Source organism: Manis javanica, chromosome 2, assembly GCF_040802235.1.
Source record: "Manis javanica isolate MJ-LG chromosome 2, MJ_LKY, whole genome shotgun sequence".
In the NCBI taxonomy this organism is placed as follows: Eukaryota; Metazoa; Chordata; class Mammalia; order Pholidota; family Manidae; genus Manis; species Manis javanica.
Genome location: NC_133157.1, coordinates 89399381 through 89410285, shown reverse-complemented (window position 1 = coordinate 89410285; position 10905 = coordinate 89399381). Strand labels below are relative to the sequence as shown.

General features: G+C 44.5%; 1 long non-coding RNA gene across 1 annotated transcript; it reads right to left on the bottom strand.

The window, feature by feature from the left end:
• Positions 1–3319: 3319 nt before the first annotated feature.
• LOC140845085 (uncharacterized) lies at positions 3320–7859 on the bottom strand. The gene is made up of 3 exons (XR_012123753.1): positions 7654–7859; positions 6831–6891; positions 3320–3791 (listed from the first exon to the last, which is right to left on the bottom strand). It is a non-coding gene; the product is annotated as an uncharacterized lncRNA (long non-coding RNA).
• Between the last annotated feature and the right edge of the window lie 3046 nt (positions 7860–10905).

Below are 10905 nucleotides of genomic sequence, written 5' to 3'. Positions count from 1 at the left end.
AGGTGACACCTCATTGTGGTTTTAATTTGCATTTCCCTGATGATTAGCTATGTGGAGCATCTTCTCATGTACCTGTTAGCCATCGGAATTTCTTCTTTGGAGAAGTGTCTGTTCATATCCTCTGTCCTTTTTTGAATTGGGTTATTTGCCTTTTGGATGTTGAGGTATTTGCCTTTTGGATGTGCATTCTTTATATATTTTGGATGTTAACCCCTTGTCAGATATGTCATTTACAAATACGTTCCTCCCATACTGTAGGATGCCTTTTTGTTCTGCGATGGTGTCCTTTGCTGTACAGAAGCTTTTTAGCTTGATGTAGTCCCATTTGTTCATTTTTGCTCTTGTTGCCCTTGCCCAAGGAGATGCAGTCAGTGAAAAGTTGCTCATGTTTATATTCAAGAGATTTTTGTCTGTGTTTTCTTCTAAGAGTTTTATGATTTTATGACTTACATTCAGGTTTTTGATCCATTTCGAGTTTACTTTTGTGTATGGGGTTAAACAGCAATCCAATTTCATTGTCTTGCATGTAGCTGTCCAGTTTTGCTGACACTAGTTGAAGAGGCTGTCATTTCCCCATTGTATATCCATGGCTCCTTTATCGTATATTAATTGACCATATATGCTTCAGTTTATATCAAGACTCTCTAGTCTGTTCCATTGGTCTAGGGTCTGTTCTTGTGCCAGTACCAAATTGTCTTGATTACTGTGGCTTTGTAGTAGAGCTTGAAGTTAGGAAGCATAATCCGCCCAGCTTTATTCTTCCTTCTATGGATTGCTTTGGCTATTCGGGTCTTTTGTGGTTCCATATGAATTTTAGAACTATTTGCTCTAGATCATTGAAGAATGCTGTTGGTATTTTGATAGGGATTGCATTGAATCTGTAGATTGCTTTAGGCAGGATGGCCATTTTGACAGTGTTAATTTTTCCTAGCCAAGAGCAATGGATGAGTTTCTGTTCATTGGTATCTTTTTTTATTTCTCTCATGAGTGTCTTGTAATTTTCAGGGTATAGGTCTTTCACTTCCTTGGTTAGGTTTATTCCTAGGTATTTTACTCTATTTGATGCAAATTGTGCATGGAATTGTTTTCCTGATTTCTCTCTCTGCTAGTTCATCATTAGTATATAGGAAAGCCACAGATTTCTGTGTATTAATTTTGTATCCTGCAACTTTGCTAAATTCAGATATTAGATCTAGGAGTTTTGGAGTGGATTCTTTAAGGTTTTTTATGTACAATATCATGTCATCTGCAAAGAGTGACAGTTTAACTTCTTTGCCAATCTGGACGCCTTTAATTTTTTTGTTGTGTGATTGCTGTGGCTAAAGAAAATAAGATCTTAATATTAAAAGGACTGTAAGCTAAGTGTTGTCAACAACTGTAACCTTCTGTATTTGCCTTTAAACCTTTTTATTGTCATTCTGGTTAAAAAGTAAGTATTATTTAATAATAACCTATAATTCTATTTAGGCAAGTGCCCTAAAAACTTTCTTTTGACAACTTCCCAACACCAAATTCAAAAAGGTGCTTTATCTATAGTTAATTGATGTTTTCCAGAGTGTCCTGGGACGTAATAGAGAAATATTTTCTCCTCATTGGAAAAAGTATTTGGCTGATTCAGTTTATTTATCTGACATATAATTACCTGCTTAATTACCTGGAAAGCACTGTCAAAAAAATAATGCTGAATTTTATTAAATGTCTTATATTACAAATATATCCAAATATCCTTATATAAACTATCTTATAGTAAGTTCTCCTCAGATCTTAAACCATTGTAAATTGTAAGTCTTTTGTCATTTATAGTCTTTTGTCATTATTCCTAAACTGATAAAAAACTAAAAGCCAGCAGCAGTGCTTAACTAAGGGAGAGGTTATCTCTGCTCCAGGTCCTCACTGGCTCCCCAAACAGCTGGTCAAACATCATATAGCGGTCAGCTCCCAAAATGAGGATGAAAACCACCCCAGAAGTCTGCCTCCCTCGGCAGTGAACATCACCTACGACTTCAATTAAAGAAAGAAGGGGAGAACTCCCAGCTATACCCCCAAGTTTTGCCCTGGGGTTTTCCAATCTTTTCACCTTTTTTCCTGTTTGCTTATTCTGTTATCTCTTTCTTTCTCAAACAAAGCCCTTTCTAGAACTTCACTACCCTGTTGTATTGAAAGATATATCTTACATTATAAAAAATAGCTTGAATTCCTCAAAATATATTTACTTGAGCTAGGAACCTGCCGGCTGGCAAGGGATCCCTAAAGCACATTCTGAGCATGAAGGCCATGGAGACATAAAAAACCAAGGAGACAGAAAACCGATGCTGCCTCTCTCTCCCACCCTCATTGCCCTGATTAGCTCCAGAGGATGACTGGTTAGCCAGAGACGGGTAAGATTCCTCATGGGAGGAACAACCTAAGACAGGCACAGTCGCAGGGGGGCCATCAGGTGAGCAATAGGGGGTCAACAGATGTGAGGCTCAGAACCTCCCCCCTCTCCCCCCAGTTTTGAGAGAAATCTGTGCCCATGACTGTTATTGCCCTTGTCTCACTCGGATCAATACCCAGTTTATAGGCATGGATCTGTCAGTCTACCCTTGCTTTCCTACTGCACTTAACTCTACTTTCCATCTTTATTTTACATCAAGATTTAAATATCTTTTATGGTAAAATAAACCGTGTTAAACAGCTTTCTATTAGAAACTGTAATGTTTATTAATTTTACCTCAGGGCAAAATTTCAACATTTTATTAAAAAATAATAGGGGGATGCAGAGAAGATACTGGAAACAAGTATCAAGTTATCATAAATAAGAATTGTTTGAGTAGGTTCCAGGTCCCTCTCCCCGCCCAACTTGGCCTCATGAGGAATTTCTCAATGACTCCTTAGACCTGTTGGGTCCCGGGGAATAATAGAAAAATAAAGGAAAGTCAGCATGAATGATGGCATGTCAGAGGGCCTGGCATGATTACAGAGACTCTCCCAGTAGAAAAGATCACTACCACAGATATTATTGTAAATGGTTTAAGAAAACTCTAAGACAGACATTCCCCGGCGTCCCCCCTTAGGAAGAGAAGTGGCCCGATTGGGCCCCTCTGCCTTCTGATTCGGTGGTCATTATCTCCTTACCTCATCCCCCCAGGGCACCTGTGAAACTGGGCACCTACCCAAGAGTGAATGGAAGGGTTCACCCAAGACTGGAACAGAGTTCTCAGTTCCCGCAATTGCAATTACCTTAGTCTTACTACACTGTTTTAATGGTACACTGTTTTGATGTTTTTCTTTAAATCTCCACGTAATGCTCTAGATCCAGAAAAATAGACTCAGCTGTATTTGTTAATCAGATGAATGGTAACCGTGGCTATTTTAAAATCAATAATAAGAAACTTCAAGTAGGGCCCAGGCCAGTCAGGCATGAGGGAACAAGTCATATTTGTTCCAAGACGGCCAGGGAAGCCAAGCAAGAATAAGTGCAAAAAATTAGTGATTGCTAAGGCACCAATAATCTCTAATCTTTACAGATTTGCCTTTATGTGAACATTTTTTCTGAAAGAATCAAATGATCTAATCTTTGTGAAACTGCATACTCAAAACATATATAACCTTCCTAAATTTCAGTAAAACAGGTCAGGCTCAGCTTCTGCTAGTGTCTGTGTCCTCATTCATTCTGTCAGTCACCAACGCCGTTCCTCCTTCAGGGACTCCTGGACTTGCTTGAGGTGGACTCCAGTGGTCTCCGCGTCTGAGGCTTGGCCTCTTGTCCCATCAGGCTGCAGCAGGTGGTGGCATGGGGGCTCCTCTCCCTGCAGCCATTTGGGGACAGTATGAGCCTGGGCCCTCCCCAGCACTGACCCTTCCTTCCATTCACACACACGCGTGGGAGCACTGTTCCGTATCAAACCCCCGAGGGCTCATCCTATACACCCAAAGCCTCTCTCTGGGGACAGCACGTGGCAGCAGCAGACCAGGTACATGGATCTGGATTCCATCATCCCTTGAAACTGCTGAGACTCTTGCTTCCTCATTTGGAAAACGTTGGCTGCAAGGAGCCACCCTTGGCGGCTGTGGGCACAGGGATGCCGGTGCAGAGCCTTGAGCTGACAGCGTGCAAGGGAGAGGCCGCCTGCAAAAGGGTCATGGTCAGGTGCTGGAAATCAAGGAGCTCAGTAGTATCTGTTAACCTGGGTTTGAAACAATGGGTCTTTTAGGGGCAGATGGTTTAAAAGACTTTGTGGGCTCATCACAGGAACACCGGTCCTACGCAACAGGGTCACCTGACTGCAGAATACTGTTAATTCCCTTGTGATGCATTTGGAAACCCTGTGGGTTTTAACAGGCAACACTCAGGGAGCGTTTTCCTCAGCTGCCCTGAGCTCCACTGGGAGCAGCCTCCCCCACCCCCCCAGGGGTCCAGCGGCACTCTTACCTGAAGAGCTGGAACACTTTGTGACATGGTTTTGGCCCTGTGCTTCCAGCACAGAGCCCTGTTTGCATGCCCTGGGAACTCTGGAAGTTCTTCCCTACATTTCAGTGTATTAGACAGGATGTGGAGACAGTAAACCAGATATTTGGAATAAAATGTGTCTCCCCTTAATAAAAAGCCTGGAGCCTCATGTTTGGCCCAAGGAGGAGAAACATCTGGAAGGGGGAGGCATCTGCAGTGTGCAGCCTGCCTCTCAGATGAATTTGTTGGATTCCCTTTGTTGGCCTGAAGTCCCCTTGCATTGGCCCCAGGGGCTCCCATGTGCTGCTCCATCTCTGACGCCTGTCCCAGGTGAGGACACAAGGCCTTTCTCCAGCTTCCCTGCTAAGAATCTAGAACTGTGCTGTTCAGTTCATTGCCACCCTTTACATTTCATGCCCTTAAAATGAAGTGAAATTTAAAACTCAGTATTCAGTCACACTAGCCCCATTTTAAGGTCAGTAGCTACACGTGGCTAGTGGCTGTGGGACAGAGTAGATTAGGCTTCTCCATTATTGCATCACGATCTGGGGACTGGATCTAGAGTTCCACCTGTGCCTGGATCCATGTTAGACCCGAGCTCTGTGCCATCCTTCCTGGGCACCAGGGGCACAAAAGCTCCCACCTCTCCCACCTTGCCTAGTGTGGAGAGTGCGTCATAACACTTTTCCACAAGGACACCTGGGTGCCTCCTATTTCCTGAAGAGGCTCTGACCCTGGGCGGCAATGGCAGCAACAAGATGCCCACGTCTTTCAGATAGGAACCCCGAGTCTTGTCCACAGGGTCTGTCTGGCCTGGCTTCCACCCACAAGACAGTAACAGTCTTCAAATCAACACAACAGCCTCCTGCAGCACACACACACACACACACACACACACACACACACACACACACACATGCATGCTCATAGAACACACACATGCACATGTGTGTGTGCCCCCACCCCATGAATACAGCCTGCACACATACCATCACAGTCTAGCTTAGCGACAGGTTAGTGATGAGCCACATGGGACTGAATAGTTCCTGGCTGTTGCTGTGGAGTAGAACCCAGCCTTGGAGAAGGTCACTAACTGATGTGTCGTTGGGTTGTACATGTTTGGTTCAGTACAGTTTCTGGAAGAATAAAGTAGGTTTTTGTTCAAGAGGATTTGGAGGCAAAAGAAAACCTTAGTACTTCTTCATTTCTCTGCAGTTAAAAATTCATCATTTTCTCAAAATATTTGAGGTACTGTAGTCAAATATGAATATGAGGCTCTGTCTATTTAGAAAGGAACATTTGAAGAGGGAACATGGTCCTCGTTGAGGCAAAATGAGGTGACTAATGCTGGTCGCATGAGCGTGTTCTAGTCTCTCAGGACAAGGAAAGGCCTTCCTGGGAGTGAGCGCTGTGGGCTCGTGGAGGGCCGTGGGGGACCTGCGGCGGGCTGGGCAGGTGCGTCCTGGGGAGGTGGCCCCTGGGAGCCTGAGCTGGGCGGGGTGGTGGCGCACGGGCCCCCAGTGGTGTGCCACCCGTCCCCACGGCGTGAGCTCTGCCTTGCCCCATTCTGGGCAGCTGGCGAGAGAGCAGTCAGCCTGGCTCTAGATTCCTGGGCTGCCCAGTCGGAGGAGAAAGAAACCACCAGAGAAGCGGTTCTGAAGGGTTTGGGAATTACAGGACTTCCTTTCATGACACAGCAGCTGTCGGAAGTGTCGCAACTCAGGTGCCCTCCCGCAGGTGATTAAACGAGCAGATGATTTTAACTAGCAGCCATGGTGGAGAGGCACCCTACTGGTCTAGAGCTTTTCATCATCTTGTTGTTACTAGAGGTTGCTAAGGAGAGTAGTTGCCCTTAGGATTTAATGTGTGGAAGAAACACACTGGACAGCAGACTGGCCCTCGGCTCTCACTCGGGCGGTACACTTAGGAGGCATCTGGAGTGATTTCAGAGCAGGTTTCTGGAAGGTGTGAAAGCCCTGCTCTAGCCTTCTGATTCTACATCCATTACCCTCTGCGGCCCGTACAGCCACCCTCATAATCACCCTTTGTGGGCCACAGGGCAAGGGCCACCTTAGAGAGGCTCCTGAGGGAAGTTTAACACATCATCCACACGTGGACCTGGAGTCCCCGCTCCCGATCTGGGCACTCCTGGGCCACTCCAGCCCACCCCGTCCGTGCTGGGTGACACCCACTTCCAGCCCCTCGCAGCTTTGTTCCAGCACAGACTCTGGGGAGCATCCAGGCTCGGATCTCCTGCCCACCAGCCTCCCCACGGGCTCCCACTCCTGAGGGACAGGCTCTGCCGCTGGCATCCTCAGGAGTGTCGTGGAGCTGGGCCCTCAGGCGGGAGAGAGGGAGGCTGCCTCGGGGCAGGCAGGGCCAGGGGGCAGGCGCTCACCTCTCAGAGCTGTGCCTCTCTTCTTCCTCCTCCTGTTCTTCTCCCTTGGCTCCAGGTGATGCTGAGGGACCAAAAAACCAAAATCACGACAGGGTGGGGTCAAGTCTCACTTGAGTCACAAATGGGGTGCAGGTCTCAAAGTCTGTGAATGTTACTGTCTACATTTAACTAATGGGCCTTGAGGTTTTCCTTCTTGCACTTTTTTAAAGTACATAAAATTATCTTCAGTTTTCCTTCCTTGAAGAATGTAAAGGATTTTCTACGTGAGACCCGCCCTGGCTTTCTTGCATCAATGTATTTCTGTGCTCCAGAAACACACGTGCTCAGACCCACAGGCCCCTCTGAGCTCTGTCAGGCCGCACGCTGCCTCCCGAGGCCTGGGCCCCACTGCAGCCCCTGCTCAGAGGTGCTGTGGGCTCACCACTGCCCTCGGGTCAGCCTGGACGAAGCCTCGCCCTAGACCCCTGTGCCAGACCCTTGCCCCAGGAAGGCAGCCAGTGGATCAGTGCTCAGGGGCCTGTCCTCCTACAGGCATCAAATTCTGAGGATCTCGGCCGCAGCCGCTGGCCCCTGGGTTTGGGACTTTGGCCTGGAGCCCTTTACCCTACCTGGCTCCTGTCTGGAATCTTGGGAGAGATCCTCCTGCCGCAACTGCTGCCCGACCTGGCTTATGCCTAGAAGGAGGATCTTGGATTCTTTATTGAGAAAAGATGTTCTCTTCTTTCCCATCCCAGGAGCCTCTACAGCTGACCCCCAAAAAGCAGAAGTCATCATAGAAAAGAGAGATTCACATTGTGTCTGGTGTGGGCCAAGGGCTCCTTACCTTCCTGATATTTCTAGGTGGTGGTGAGGATGTATCATTTGGGAAGAAGAGGAATTGCAGTAGTAAGAGCCCCAGTCCACACAGGATGCCTACAGTGATGTCAGTCACCCAGGAGGTGGAGCTGGAGCTCAGCCAGGTAGCCAGAACGCTTTGCAGAGATAGGAGAATACTAATACTCTGATCCGCACTGCTGCCCCCAAGCAGCTGACCTCTGGGCGTGTGCTTGGGCACAGCACAGCAGGCCCACATCACGGAGGGTGGCCTGGTCACAAAGAGCTCCTGTGGGTGGGGGAGGGGACGGGAGGAGCAGGCAGGACCACAGACCCCACCCCCCCACCATCTGGTCCCACAGGGCTCTGCATCCTCCTGGGCCTTCTGGGGCCTTCTTTCCAACCCTATTCACCTTGTCAGAAAGACAGTTTTTCCAGTCATCCAGACATTATCTGATTCTCGTGGTCTGTTAGAGATCTTGACTAGAGGCCCTCCAATTTCATAAACCTTGAAATTCTTGTTGACCCTGGAATTTTAGCCATTTCTCAACGATTTGTACTGAGAATTTCCTCTGTCCACCTTCCCCACATAATGTTTATGCCCAGTATAAACCAAAGCACAGAACTTAAATTTATTTTACACTTATTTAGATTTGTGAATTTTGAATAGTGCTTTGTCCCATATTCAATCAGATGGACTGACAAAAATTTAAAATATTATTCAAAATTTGTAAATCTAAGTATGAAAGAATTGTAAGTAGTTAATCCTTGAAATGATATTTTTGTAAGTCTGTAGCATTTTAAATTATAACAATAAAGCTTTAGATTGTGTACTCTTGGGACTTGCTGTAAACACACACACATAACTCGTCTTTTCACAAACTAATCAGGTATTTTCAAATCCAAGAAGCCATAATTATATACTAAAAAAATTTTTTTTCATATGTTGTCTTGATTGGTCTTATTCTGCCAAAAGGTAGTCCTCACTTTCCGTGTAAGTTTGAAGAATGTTGTCTTGGTCCAGTGGGGCTGCCATCACAACATGCCACAGACTGGATTGATTAAAAACAACAAAAATGTACTTCTCACAGCGCTGGAGGCAGGTAAGACCAAGATTAAGGCCCCAATATGGCCACCTCTAGTGACAGCCCTGTTCCTGGTTCATAGCCAGAGGCTTCTCACTCTGTTCCCAGTGGGAGGGGGTTAAGGACCTCCTGGAGCCTTTTATAAGGCACTAATCCCCTGGATAAGGGCTGAGAATCACTTGCCTATGGACCCACAACTTAACATCTTGAGGAGTTAGGATTTTAACCTGTGAATCCTGGGAGGACACAGACATGCACATGTGCTACACCCAGAGGCCAGGAATGGGTGAGGGTGAGTTAAGGGTACTGGGTGAGCACTGACCCTTAAGGTCTGCAGGGTAGAGGATGAGACTAGGAGTCAAACCCTGGGCTGAGTCAGGTCTAGAGCAGCCTCATCAGCCATCCCTAGGGTGCATATTTTTTTCTGGAGGAGCCTTGCCTTCCATTCCCCTCCCCTCCATACCACTGGAGCCTTAAGTCCAACCTGCACCACAGGGGGAGCTTCAAGTCTGTGAATTCCTTATGATACCATCCTACATCCCCTCTGTGGCAGTAAGTCAGGAGTCACTGAGGGATTCGCTTGCTGAATGTGTCTTGATGTTCCATGTGGACTTAATGTGTATCCCCAGCTTGGCGGTCATAATGTTTTTCTACAGCCCTGGTGGGAATGGCATTCGAGTTTGTTTGGTTTTATTGTCATGAATGTGCACATTCTTAAGCACATTCTGCACCTACTCTTGCTTCTGTGGCCTGTATGTCATTTCCTCCTTTATGACGTTCTCATCTTGAATTTAACCTTTTATCAAAATTTGGACTTAGGTCCTTTCTGTATGCATATTTGACTTCTTTATTTTTTCCATGACTATTTTCAATATATTTTGTCTGATTTTTTTATGCCACTTAAAAATCTTGCCCACCTATCTTTCCCTTGATTTATTTAACTTGTTCTAGTAAGGTTTATTTCTATCACCTTATTCGATGCTTTATTTTCCATACTTTATTCTTTTTTCTGCACCTTTTGCATCTCCCATTTTATAGATGAAGTATTTTTCTGTTTGGATTTGGAAATTTTTAATATTGTAATGGTTTTTTATCATTATTATGTGAATTTCCTCCTCAGTTTCTTATATATGTCAATTTTAGCATCATCTCAGCAAACCAAGCAAGTATTCTTACCTCCTCTCCCCTCCTCTGATTTTTCTTGTTCCATCATCATGGCCCTTATTGCAAGGGGATATTTCCTGAAGCTGTACTTCTGGGTTATTTCAAATATGCTACATTTTCATGTATTTTTTATTATACAATAAACATCACTAACATCAATCCTTATCTCCACAAACCTAATTGCATATTCCCAGGTTTATTTTTTTTCCTACTAGAATATTTCCTCTAAGAAAATTTTCAAACAGATTTCTGTGAGATAATACTTTTGAGGTCTCATTTTCTGATAACATGTTTTTCTGTGTCCTCATGTTTAAAAGACCTTGGCTGAATGTAAAGGCTTAAAACTTGTTTCCTTTTGGTTTTTTAAACATGTTATTGCCTTGTATTCTGATCTCCAGTGTTGCTGTCGAAAAACCAGATGTCAATCAAAATCAATTTTTCTTTAAAGGATGATCTGACGTTTCATCATTTCATCAGGATGTTAAAAAACAGACTATAAATCATTTTACGACCATAAAATTAACTAAAATATCAATGCAATACAAAAGAAATTAAAACCTTCTTGAGACATTCAAGTATACAGGAAAATTAAGTATCACCCACTCAGTGAAAAAAAAAAAAAACAGAAAAAAACAATGAATGAGGCAGTCATTAGACCTAAGTATGGTTTATACTTGGGGCTTCCAAGGAGTTAATGCTGACAGCCGGCAGCCAGCCTAGCATGCTATCTGTCCAGAATTAATCATTTGTCAAGGAGAATAAGCAGAATTAGGTTTTCTTGGTGATGTGATGAGAGATGTGTTATATTTCTTTTTAATAATTCAAAATAAAGGTAAGTAAAACTGGAGAGTAAGATATAATGGACCTGTTATGTACTCAATTTGAGGAAAACTACCATATTTTTGTGAATTTGAAATGATAATCTGTTGTAACTTGAATCCCTTTTCAGAAGTGTATTTTAGAATTGATGGTATGTTATTTAAAAATGGCATGATTTCAAACAATTAATGGAA